At 43.3% G+C, this 13,694-nt stretch overlaps 1 protein-coding gene across 2 annotated transcripts in view; it reads right to left on the reverse strand.

The window, feature by feature from the left end:
• KLHL20 (kelch like family member 20) overlaps nucleotides 1–13,694 on the reverse strand; it is a 213,216-nt gene that overhangs the window by 158,985 nt on the left and 40,537 nt on the right. Inside the window, exon 1 of one of the 2 annotated variants that reach the window (XM_086955767.1) lies at nucleotides 11,085–11,206. The exons of the other annotated variant lie outside the window; for it this stretch is intronic. The gene's annotated coding sequence lies outside the window, so the exon portion shown is untranslated. Of the gene's footprint in view, nucleotides 1–11,084; nucleotides 11,207–13,694 lie in introns of those variants that run through there. 2 annotated transcript variants of the gene reach the window in all.

Genomic DNA, 13,694 nt, shown 5'->3' on the forward strand with positions numbered 1-13,694 from the left:
TTCATCCCTTTCAGGCCTACAGGCCTAGAGCTAGAGGGACTCCATCTTGATGAAGCTGAGAGGCTTTTCAGGGTAAAGGCAAAGTTTATAGTTAAGGCTGTTTTTCACTTGGAGAGAACCGGTCTGGGCCAGCCCTTATCGGTAGGCTGTATTATTCTCTGTGTGGAAGACACAACAAAAGGCCGGCCGGCTGGGTGTGTGTCCTTGATGCGAGGTGATGCAGAGACCTGGTGGGCGGCAGGCTGATGGCTGGAACTTTCCATGAGGAAACAGCATTCTATATCAGTGAAGTGCAGAGGCGGAGTCAGTGAGTCGAGGAGAGTCGAGTGGAGGTGGCGAAGCCAGTCAGTCGTGTTAAGGTGGAGGAGTGGAAAGCAGTGGAGTGGAGTTGGCAGAGAGAGAGGGTTCAAGCTGGAGAGAGAGCTGAGTTGAATAGTGAACTGGAACTGAAGGAAGCAGTCAGAAGCAGTTACTTATCAGGAGGAGGTGTGAATAGCTGGAGTCTGAAGTAATGCCTTTTAGAAGAGACGGAGGAGAGATCGTGGACTAACCTATGGGAGCAGATGGAGTTATTTGGACATTGGTGCAGAGACAGAGTGAATAAGCTAGTGGAATGAACGGTGATCAGAGCGGCAGGAACCATTAAGATTGAAGCTGGAAGGTGGAGACAGTTCGCGGGGGAGAGGAGTCCAGTGCAAAGTGATCAGCGCAGAGGTGTACCCAAGAGTGCAGGAGAGAGAGAGAGTCTGAGATGAGCCAAGGCACAGACGAGAGAGAGAAACCCAGATGACAGCTAGAACAAGACTACACACTAATCAGGTGAATTCCATCCTTAATCTTGTCCTTATTCCCTAAGCTATTGCATGTCTAATCTTTTCTCTTTCAGCGGTGGGTTCTACCTATAGTCTTTGTCAGATACAGATCTGTGTAAATGTTTATATTGTTGTAATAAAATAACCCCCAGTTTGTAGCAAACTGGCATGTGTCTCATACTTTTGTTCAATCTAGGTAAATATATCTCCTAGGTGTTTACTAGGTACATGAATGGATGAGTAATCCCAATCAGGTAAGTGGTGATCACATAAATAGGGAGTGAGTGGACCTATGATGCCAAGAATAAGAGGTACATTATATTAATTGGCTAACTCCTAATATTGTAGTAGCAGATCCTTAGTGAAGAGACTTCCCAATATATATATATATATATATATATATATATATATATAGATATATATATATAGGTGTTCATAGGAATGTGGTCGTCGTTGATATGCGGCGTTAGTGAGAACGCTGGGTAGGAGACCAGCGTGTATACCCACAAGATTGTGGCTTGAATAAGTGAGAGCGTCAGGTGGGAGACTGGCGTGGAGGTTTGCAGGATTGCGAACCGTTTGGAAAAGGGAGCATTGGGTTCTGCAGGCCCATGTGTAGACGCACCGGATTGTGTGTCATATCTGCCCTAGGGTAGACCGGTCTGGGTCTGAGTGGCCGCGAGACCAACTGATGTGAATATAAGTGTAGTGTAGGGTATGGATATCCCTAGTAATCAGTGAGTATTCTTAGTATCCCTATAGATTTAGTGGTGTTTTTAATAATATGAGCTTGTATATTGCGAGTTCCCCATCCTCAGGTAGGTACCCAGGTGCCTGGATAGTTGGTCCTGAGGAGGGATGTGATTACGTTCTGGCTGGGTTGGAGGGGCCCCTAGGGGCTGATCCCATCTAATCAGAAAATCCGGCCATAACATTTGGCGTAGTCGGCATCTTACGAATCCTGTGTGTCCTGGCCATGTGCTTAGAGAGTTTCCCATGTGTTCTGAGGGAGTGCCCTGAGCGCCGGTTCCATCTGGCGTAATGTTGCAGTTTATGTAGCATGTGTGACCTATGGGCTTGAACAGTTGCAGCGTGAGGAGATTGCATTACATCATGGCATTTGGCTTATTCAGGGTGGAAGGAATGGTTTTCATCTTGGTGTTTGAACTGTCAGGGTTGAAGGATGGCATTACATGAGGGAGCCAGTTACATCTTTGTAATGGTCCAATTGTATAAATGTATGTAAAAAATGTTTTTAAATTGTCCATTAAATTGCTTGCTGCATCTGCTTATGCTGTGCAATGTGAAATGTGTTCATTGTAATATGATCTGTGGAGTTCTTTGCATAAAGCTTGTCTTGTAAATATGGCTTGTGAATAGCGCCATGTTAATGTGGCTTGTGAGGTGCATGTTCTTATGTTGACCTGCTGTGTTCCTTGTGAATTGCGCCTTGGATATATTGTTTGTGAAGAGCTTGTCTTGTAAATATGGCTTGTGAATAGCGCCATGTGGTCATGGCTTGGACAGGGCATGTTATCATTGCGTTTGGCAGGAGAGAGCTGGATCTCTCTCGGGTGCTTGGGGATAACGTTTTGAAAATGTGTGTACGTGTTATCTTTAAACGTGAAGAGATGTGCTCATGACTTTCCCATGTATCCATGGACATTGGGGAATGATTGTGCTTGAGCTGCCAAAGGGTTAATATCTTGAATTGAGATGGCAGTCTTTATTTTTGACATGCTGTTTTACCTCGCATGGTTATTTGAACTGACTATAAAAGTCAGTGTATTATTTTAATGATTGATGGTTTGATTTTGACTTTTACTGATTCCTAGGTCTGCCTACGTGCTTTGTCAGCTTCTTGACGGAAAGGTAACATCTTGTGCTTTGCAAAGGGTTCTGTTCATTTCACATTCTTTTTGAAATGCGTCTACGAATTTGTGTGGGTTTGCCTTGGAACTGATGCGGTTATAAATCAACTTGTCGGATTGAGATAAGGGTTTGCACGGAGAGAGCTGTGTTCTTTTAAATGCGCTTCTTAATATGCATCCACTGACATGTGGTGAATTATTTTTGAATGCATGATTTAAAATGAGTGAAATGTTAAAAAGATGGCCCTGTTAGAGTGCACGCTACGGGGCTGTTTTCATTAATTATTTCTTTGAGGGTTTTCCATCTAGAAAGGAATGTGCTGGTTGCAATGATCACAGGTTGAGAATAATCAATCTTGCCCGACAGTGCATGGTAACATGTGCTTTTAATTAGTGAAAGGCAACCGTGTGCTTTTGAAAATAAATCATTATTATTTTCCCAAATGTAAACTAAAACTTTTTTTATAAATGTGTCAGTAAAACCGGCCTTGGTAAGTTATCCAACTCAGTTAGAAAATAATTGGCTGTTTATTAATGTATGAATGTGGCCCTTTTATTAGGTTGGATTAAATAGTTTGCGCTATAAATTACACTGTAATGCAATATTACGTGATGCCCCTGGTTGAACGAAACAATGTTGAAATGTGTCTGCATTTTATGTTGTTTTAAAATTATTTCTCTTTCAACAGCTGACAATAGTCCATGTTAATTCGTTTTTTAAATACAGACTGTATAATCTTGTGTGCAAAACTTAGTTGCCCCTTTCTGAATCAGTGCCCTTATTTTAATTATCTTGCCTTTAGCTGAATTAGTTAGACAAAAGTCTTTTTAGAAACTGGAGCTTTTAAGTAGCAGTACATTGTAATAGAATTGTTTTTTTTTAAAATGCTAGCTTTCGTTAGTTAGTACAATCAGGCCTGGGAACGAGCTTACAAGGAATCTGTTTGTCGACCTTGGCAGACCAGCTGGCTTGTGAAGACGAGTTTTTTTTCTCTTTTTCTTCCGCTGCAGGCTTTGGCTGCAGCCTGTCCTGTTTTTGATTGGCCATAATCCAATTTTGTTCCGCGGACGGCTTGTTTATGTAAGGGTGGGGGAACTGGCTCTTCCTGGCTGTTGACGCAGGCAGCTTCATTGCCTGCTGATAAAGGATTCTTGCACACTCTTGGTCCTTGGCAGTGGGCCTGGGCGGGCTTCTCTGATCAGGGAATGGGAGGCTTGCAGTGCCCTGCTCCTGCTGTGAGATCATCATTTGGCAGTGATTCAAATTACTTCATACTGTAGCCTGGCTCCTGCTCTGAAGGGAGGGGTGTCTCAGAGGATTAGGGTATGTTAGGCCCTACTAAAATTTCATTAAACGTTAAATTTTGAATGTTTTTAATTAATTAGGATATTTTCTTTTCAATAATGAAAGGCACCCGGGGTGCTTTTTAAATTAAAATTTTATTTTGCAAGAATAAGGATACTTGTTTTCTTGTCCCTAGGATTGCTGGGTTGTGGTGTTGTGTGGGTCGGCCCCTCCCACTTCCTTTATTGTTTTAGTTTTTTACTTTCATGTTTTTATGTTAGTTTATTATTTTTGGAAGATGGAACAAGACCAGACCAGACCGGAAGGGTGGTGAATGGCCGCATCGGAGGAAGTGTCCGGATACCGAAGATGCAGGGTGGTGACCTACACTGATCAACAAAATTGACATTGGACTTTTTTTTAAAGAACACAATTACACTTTTTTTAATTTGTGACAGACCCCATCATCATGAATTTCCCAAACATGGATTTTCTTCCATAATTCCTTGGCCTGCATTTTTCTTTGCAATCACTACGAGCAGGCCCCACTTTTAAGAAAAAACACAAACATGTCACCTATTATAGTTTTCCTGTTTTCTTCAAAACAGTTTTTGCCAATGAAGGACTTTTTTTTTGAATGGTGGTGCACACATGTGTTCCACAGTGTGAAGAAACTATGTGATATATATATACACCAGCTATCTTGTAGAAATGGGGTTGTTTTTTACTGTTATTACAATTTCACCTTAATTGATCAAAGGTTGGTTACCTTAGACTTTGGATTGTCCTGGGTGGTGTGTCTTTTAGTATGATTATGTATTAATGTTTGTCCAGACCTTGAGAACAGTTTGTCATGTCTACTTCTCAGATTTCACCAAAATGTTTCTTTAAATTCACAAATGTCAGTAGGCCTCATTTAGGCCCATTGTTATTTTCATCCCACAAACAAGCCCCTACACCAATAGATTTCATGAGTCATCATTAGCTTAAGTTGACTATAGTAGGTAGGGCTCATTTAGGCCCTTTGTTGTTTTCTCATTAGAAGTTGAAACACATTTAGTTCTTAAGTTGTCCGAAGTAGGTAGGCCCCTTGCTGTTTTCATTCAACACATAAGTCCCTACATCACTAGATTTCACCAGTTATCACTAGAAGTTGAGGCACATTTAGTTTGAGGATGCTTTGGTTAGTTTCTGTTATCAGATCCAATCTCAGATATGTTTCAGCATTCAAGTCAAGGGTGCTTTGATTTGTTTTCAGTTGGTTGTTAGGTTTGTATTCCCTACAATTGAGTTTCAGGTGGAATTTCCTTAAGTTGTCATTCTTTTTAGGGAGTTTTTTAGTTTTTGATTTGTTGATAGATTGTGTTGATGTTTGTTTATCTGGATGTTATTGTTTATAAGATGTTCGCAAGATAAGGATCTAAGGGTGGATGGCAGAGTTTTTGGCTCTATTTAGCAGTGATATAGATCTTAGTCTTGCTCACATCTAGGATAGGTATTCTTAGCCTGTGTTGGATAGATTGTGTTGATGTTTGTTTATATGGATGTTGTTGTTTATTGATGTTCGCAAGATAAGGATCTAAGGGTGGAGTGTAATGGCAGAGTTTTTGGGCTCTATTTAGCAGTGATATAGACCTTAGTCTTGCTCACATCTAGTATAGGTATTCTTAGCCTGTGTTGGCCCTTTTAAGCCCTTTTTTCCAGACCTAGAAGAGGATAGCTGCTTAATATGAGGATAGATCCTTTATTCTTGACTTTAACCTGTCTATTGCCTATTGGCTTTGACATATTAGACACATTGGTATGGTTTATGTAGGTATTCTGACAGAGCTAAGGGGCATTTCATCCCTTACAGGCCTACAGGCCTAGAGCTAGAGGGACTCCATCTTGATGAAGCTGAGAGGCTTTTCAGGGTAAAGGCAAAGTTTATAGTTAAGGCTGTTTTTCACTTGGAGAGAACCGGTCTGGGCCAGCCCTTATCGGTAGGCTGTATTATTCTCTGTGTGGAAGACACAACAAAAGGCCGGCCGGCTGGGTGTGTGTCCTTGATGCGAGGTGATGCAGAGACCTGGTGGGCGGCAGGCTGATGGCTGGAACTTTCCATGAGGAAACAGCATTCTATATCAGTGAAGTGCAGAGGTGGAGTCAGTGAGTCGAGGAGAGTCGAGTGGAGGTGGCGAAGCCAGTCAGTCGTGTTAAGGTGGAGGAGTGGAAAGCAGTGGAGTGGAGTTGGCAGAGAGAGAGGGTTCAAGCTGGAGAGAGAGCTGAGTTGAATAGTGAACTGGAACTGAAGGAAGCAGTCAGAAGCAGTTACTTATTAGGAGGAGGTGTGAATAGCTGGAGTCTGAAGTAATGCCTTTTAGAAGAGACGGAGGAGAGATCGTGGACTAACCTATGGGAGCAGATGGAGTTATTTGGACATTGGTGCAGAGACAGAGTGAATAAGCTAGTGGAATGAACGGTGATCAGAGCGGCAGGAACCATTAAGATTGAAGCTGGAAGGTGGAGACAGTTCGCGGGGGAGAGGAGTCCAGTGCAAAGTGATCAGCGCAGAGGTGTACCCAAGAGTGCAGGAGAGAGAGAGAGTCTGAGATGAGCCAAGGCACAGACGAGAGAGAGAAACCCAGATGACAGCTAGAACAAGACTACACACTAATCAGGTGAATTCCATCCTTAATCTTGTCCTTATTCCCTAAGCTATTGCATGTCTAATCTTTTCTCTTTCAGCGGTGGGTTCTACCTATAGTCTTTGTCAGATACAGATCTGTGTAAATGTTTATATTGTTGTAATAAAATAACCCCCAGTTTGTAGCAAACTGGCATGTGTCTCATACTTTTGTTCAATCTAGGTAAATATATCTCCTAGATGTTTACTAGGTACATGAATGGATGAGTAATCCCAATCAGGTAAGTGGTGATCACATAAATAGGGAGTGAGTGGACCTATGATGCCAAGAATAAGAGGTACATTATATTAATTGGCTAACTCCTAATATTGTAGTAGCAGATCCTTAGTGAAGAGACTTCCCAATATATATATATATATATATATATATATATATATATATATATATATATATATATATATATAGGTGTTCATAGGAATGTGGTAGTCGTTGATATGCGGCGTTAGTGAGAACGCTGGGTAGGAGACCAGCGTGTATACCCACAAGATTGTGGCTTGAATAAGTGAGAGCGTCAGGTGGGAGACTGGCGTGGAGGTTTGCAGGATTGCGAACCGTTTGGAAAAGGGAGCATTGGGTTCTGCAGGCCCATGTGTAGACGCACCGGATTGTGTGTCATATCTGCCCTAGGGTAGACCGGTCTGGGTCTGAGTGGCCGCGAGACCAACTGATGTGAATATAAGTGTGGTGTAGGGTATGGATATCCCTAGTAATCAGTGAGTATTCTTAGTATCCCTATAGATTTAGTGGTGTTTTTAATAATATGAGCTTGTATATTGCGAGTTCCCCATCCTCAGGTAGGTACCCAGGTGCCTGGATAGTTGGTCCTGAGGAGGGATGTGATTACGTTCTGGCTGGGTTGGAGGGGCCCCTAGGGGCTGATCCCATCTAATCAGAAAATCCGGCCATAACAACGGGACAGGGGGGACTTCTACCATATCATCTGATCCTGCCCGGAAATCCAGGAATACTGGGGGGAGATCCTAAGAGAACTGGGTGAGGTGCTGGAGGTTACGCTACCCTTAGATCCTAAACTAGTGCTGCTGGGAATGACAAATGACGTAGACTTGAACCGCCCATTGCTGATCTTCCTAGTGCTAGCGTTTGTGGTGGCCAAAAGAGACGTGGCGAGGAGGTGGGGGGTTTCCACCTTGCCGCAGCTGGAGGAGTGGCGGAGAGGTATGGACATATATATATGGCAGCTGAAAGTCACGTATAAGGCGAGAGGATGTCCCAAAAAGTTTGGCAGAGTGTGGGGCAAGTGGCGTCGATATCATGGGTTAGATGGGGGACTCTGAGTTGATGAGGACGTGGGGACCTAAAGCCGTAAAAGTAGGCAATGCGACAGGAACTGTAATGATGTGTCAGACTACGAGTGGGTGGAGGGGGGGGAATTACTTACACTTGACAATGGAGGACTATAAATTGTTTTTAGAGATGGAATTGGGGGGGGGGCGGGGGGACGACGGGTGGGGCATGATTATTCCTAATGACATGCTTGTTATGTGGTTATCTAATAAAATGCTAATAAAAATATTCAAAAAATAAAATAAAAATACAAATATTCACAAATATATTCTAACTCCACTATTGTGTATTTCATTAACAGAGTGATGGATTAAAATTACAAAAAATACAAATGTGCTACATTTTACCATTCAAATCATATCCACAATTCACAAATGTTTTACTCGATCAATGTTTTTTGTTCCCACCATTTTTACTGCTACAGAAATAAATGGAGGCTATCTTTATAAAATGAACAGCTACAGTCAATTCAATTCAAGGATTCTTTATTCGATGATTAAAAATCACCATAAAAGCACATACATATATACATGGGTAAAAAATTTCATTAAATCATTATCAGGATCCTAATTATTTATACACATGGCAAAAAAAGAAAAAGGGGATTTAACACTTTAAAAAAGATTAATAACAATTTTAGGCATCATTCCTCTCCTCTGGTTACCCTTAATCGGACCGCCACTTTAATAAAATTCATTATGCAACACAATGTTAAAGGGTCAGATGCTTTCTGTAGATAGGTTAGGGCCTCTTTAGCATGTTTCAGGTTGGCTTGTTTTAAGATTTTCACTAAAAATCTACACCTGGGCATTGAGTAAAAAGGACACAGGAGTACAAAGTGAAGGGAATCCTGCGGAGACCTGTTGTCGCAGCCGCAGGTTCCCTTCTGCTCAGTTGTGGTTGAAAACCCTGCTGGTGATGCCAATAAGTGTGGAAGTAGATTTAATCTAAAGCGACACATCAGAAATCTGTCCTGAGCATTATGCATGAGATACAAGTATGGCTCCATTCCCTCGATGCTCTTAACCAGGTTATGAGCCCTCACAGTCTTTTTGGGCCCTTCAGCCTCAGCTCTCTGTAGTGCTTTTTGATCTAAAAAAGCTTTTTTTTTACTAACGCCTTGTGCTGGGATACAATTGCTACCGGGTCAGTGAAGAGGTTCCTGTAGCCAAGGGCCTCTAAGGTACTCTTTACATAGTTGAGCCAAGGGATTCTCATACATTTGTCTCTTTCTAAGCAATCATTTAGAATTTCCCTGCTCAGAGACGCCTCAGGGTTGACCCAAATTTTTAACCAGGCCACTATTGGCCTAAGTTTTACCAGATCTTCTAGGTAAGGCCTCCCTAGTTCCCTGTGTGCTATGAAACCAGCGGTGCTTGGGGGTACTCCCAGGATGGTTCTTAAGTATTTATTTTCTTCCCGCTGTATTTTCACAGTATTAACAAAGCCCCATACCTCTGCCCCATAAATCACTTTGGAGCAGCATATGGAGCTATACAGGTTCATCACCTGTTCAGGACTCCATCTGCCTACCCTCCTACCATAACTTGCAATAGCGCCATTAGTAGCGATCATTTTGCAACAGCGCTCCTCAACCAGGGAGTTAAATTGTAAAGACCCGTTGAAAATTAGACCTAGATAGGGAAATGTTTTAACCTCTTCTATTTTATGGTTTCCTATCGTATACGTAAATTTGGTGCACGGTTTGTTACCAGCCAACAACACATATGATTTGCCCAAATTGACAAAAAGGTCTAAGGAGCCCATAAATTTAACAAATCCATCAATCAAAATCTGTAAGCTCCTAGGCGTACGTGCGAGCAGGACCGAGTCATCTGCGTAAAGCAGAACGGGAATGTGACGCGACCCCACCCTTGGACAATCTGTCTTTAAATTTAACAAGAACTGCTCCAAATTATTTATATAAAGTGAAAATAAAAATGGGGCAAGAATACAGCCTTGCCGTACCCCACTCTTGCAAGGAAATGAATCGGTCAGCCCACCCTCCATATTAAAACGGACTTTAGCAGAGGTATCACTGTGAAGTTCCCTTAAAATATTAATTAGGCCAACCTCAATCCCCATGAGAGACATCATGACCCAGAGTTTCTCCCTATTAACATGATCGAATGCCGCTGCCAGATCCATGAACCCCATATAGATGGCTTCATTGCTGGCCGTGGTGTATTTGGCAGTCAGCATATAGAGGTTCAAGCATTGGTCACTGGTGGACCTCCCCGTCCTAAATCCATATTGAGTGTCCGAAAAGATGTTATTTTCCTCGGTCCACTCGGACAATCTGTTGAGGATCGCCCTTCCCAGAAGTTTGGCAGACACATCAATCAAGGAAATCGGGCGATAACACTTGGGATCGTCCCTATTGCCCTTCTTAAAAATAGGGACGATTATGGCCTTTGACAGGACGGCGGCAGACCACAAGTAATGGCAGTATTTATGACCCTAGTCATTATGGGAGCCCACAGTTCTACACGGCTCAAAAACAAATCAGGGGGGATCCCGTCCGGGCCAGGGGCTTTGTTTTTTGTCAATCCCTCAGCTACAGTCAAAGTACCATGGCTTTATCCAAGCAACTGTACAGACTATGAGGCTGCATGTACTCTGCATACAAAAACGGCCACCAGTCTACTAACTGGCAAACAAGCTGGGGGGGTCGAACACTGAGAGGACAGTATGCCAACAAAACCACCCACCTAGGTGACTATGCACCCTCGTCTTACAAAGAGGATGTATATATGTGCCTAACAAAAACGAATGTGTACTCCTGTAACGAAACTAGTGCTCATGTAAAGCGCCCTATATGAAACTCATTATATATACACATTTACATATACATATACACACACACTTTAACACAACATCATATTTCTGCTCTTGATCTAGGTGCTTTTATAGGAATAAAACATACATATGAAGTAAACAAAAAAGATCTGCGATTGTTATATTTCACACGGGCTGCGTTGGCTTTTGCCAACAGGAATTCAGTGAAATCTTCCATGTGTAGCACGATGTTGAGGGCTTGGGCCTAGGAAATGACACCAACAGGCCTCGATATTAGAAGAGAAGGCGGCACAATAACACTTCACTTAAAAAAGCAAAAAGTAACCTCGAGGGGCCTAGTGACAACGTTGTCAGTCAATGGGAGTTGAATCAAGGGTTGTGCTTCGTTCGTGAAGTTAGAGACTCTTGGGACCCGAGCTGGAGTGACCTTACGTGCACAAATGATCGCCAAACATTCAGTGGGAAACATCAGACGTCGGGTGAGATATTTGTGCACCGGCTCAGAAAGGGGCGGCTCCTTCAAACTGCACCTGTGCGCACGTCGTTCAGCCAGCCCATTTGCCTGGCCCTCTAAGCTCCTTCCCCGTACTTTAAATATATCCGTGGTGGGTGAGATGAGTGGAATTAGTTTAGGGAAGGAGAGACTACGCAATTAGTTTAACAGATGTGGAAACAGATTGAAAGCAGCGCCAAGAACCGCCAGCCCCTCTCCCTCGCCCCAAAGTGCTGAGAGGCGCGTGACAGAGGCCTGCCAGGGTCCCGAAACTGGACCAATGGTGAGGAAGAAAGGACCAAGCCGAGGACTGAAGGGTAGATTCAGTGGCGCCACCTGCCCCAATTAGCGTGTCCAAATGTATGCGAATGCACACTATCAGCAGAAACAAAAAGTATTTCATGAAACAAGAGAGCGAATTGGCAGTGGAACTTCCCAGACTTCCACAGCAGTCCAGAGCAAGTTTGAGTTTCTAAGCACATCCCTGCCTGAGCCCGCATCATTAAAGGAGTGTTGCCAAAAAGCTTCAACGATTTGGGGCGGGCGGGGGGGGGGGGGCAATAGGGGCAAAGTTGGCTGGGTGGAAGGGGACATTTACAATTTAAGCAGACGTGTTTAATCTAGGAGGGATTATTCAAGGGGAGGATGCCCATAACAATCTTAGCAGAGAGGGCCCACTTCATCCTTAAGACGAAGAGACAAAAGTCTTATAGAGTATAGCAGCTTGCTTTATAGGGCTGTAGAGAGGAATGTGGGTATCAGGAGAAAAGAGATGAGGTGTGAGGTGAAGGGAAGAAGCGTCATCCAATAGGAAGGGGTGCGGTGGGATACTTAGAAGTGGGATAACAAAATTCTTCATCAACAGAAGAAAGACACCAGCAAGCATCATTCACCAGATTAGAGGGTGGGAGAGATTTTTTAACTAGGCCAGGCTTTGAGCAGACTTTGACCATGGGGATGAAGAAAGGCAAGCTTCTCCATGGGTGGTGCTTTAGGGTGGGCGATTCATTGACAGGAGGACGGCAATAGCCATCCATTGGACATCAAGGCATTAGTGCCAACATCTTTCTGGAGGTTAGTTTCCCTCACAGGAGAGTTTCAGAGGAAAATGTACCTAAAGGGAGGAGATACACTAGTGAGAGCCTTTGCTGTTGGACAATTTGAAGTCATTTGTGCAGCACACTTTTTGAAATAACTGCGCCAAACAAGAAACAGTTACATATTTATTTTTGGTAGGCACAGGGGAGATTTAGTGATATGCCCAGAATCCCAGGATGTTGAGCTGACGCTCAGACTCAAACCTAGTTCCCCAACTCCAAAAATGTCACATCACACTATTTGGTCAAGCAAGGAAGACTGGTTTAGGCCCAGATTATCTGGTTTCACCCTGTCCAATCAAGCCACTAGATGGGTACCTCTTTTAATCTTTTATTTGACATAAAAGGTGGTTTTAGGTTAAAATGATGGTGCATGACGTTAAATGGCGGGTTACTAGTAGAAGTCACATTAAATTTTGCTTCACTGTAGGCTTGAGGTACCAAGATAACCTCGAGCTGAGCCAGAGCCAGGAATCCGGCTTGAGCTTTCAGTGACTCGCCAGCCTCTACATCCCTTCAACACTTCAACCAACCGATCTCTTGAAACGCTGGAGACTGTCCCATCGCTCCAGTTCTGTAACCTAGCTGCTGTAAGCAAGCAAACTACTCTTCTATTACACCAACACAACAACCTTTAAACACAGCCCCACAATGTCTCCACAATGTCTCCACAATGTCTCCACAATGTCTCCACAATGTCTCCACAATGTCGTGCCTAGCTGCCCCATCATTACCATATTGTTGTCTTCAGTGGTAAAGTTACCTCCTCGGGGAGGATTATTTGTCACTACAAAAGAGTGTATAGGTGCTACACACATTCATCGCAACAAGGTACTGATGCCCGTATCTGTGCACAAATGAGTCCATGCAACGCTACACACGTCAGACTCGCAGAAGGCGCCTAGTCATACATTCCAGGGATCACTGTAAACACAGCTTTATATTTTTTAGTTCTTTACAAAACAAGTCAGCAGAGATGAATAGTTTAATGAACATTTCACTTCAGAGCGCTTACAGACAGGTGTTGTGGAGAGGGCAAAGAAGCATACACCAAGCTATGGTCTTGCAGAGCATTTTTGTCTGGCACCATGGGTACGTCCACCCAAATCACATTCAACATCCAATACTGACCACAACATATGGAACGGAGCATTCAAAAAAGGACAAAGTTGGGGAGGAGCTTCGTGCGCAACCAAGATGGTCGCGTGAGCACAGGGCTCCCGCGACCCTCGCCACCTCCCGCATCTATCCGGAATGTTATCCTGACTACGACGACGGGTTATTGATAATGCAACCCAGCTGATATAATAGCTGCTTTCAAAAATCGATTTGGACCCCGGGAACC

This window comes from Lissotriton vulgaris, chromosome 1_1 (genome assembly GCF_964263255.1).
Source record: "Lissotriton vulgaris chromosome 1_1, aLisVul1.2, whole genome shotgun sequence".
NCBI lineage: Eukaryota > Metazoa > Chordata > Amphibia > Caudata > Salamandridae > Lissotriton > Lissotriton vulgaris.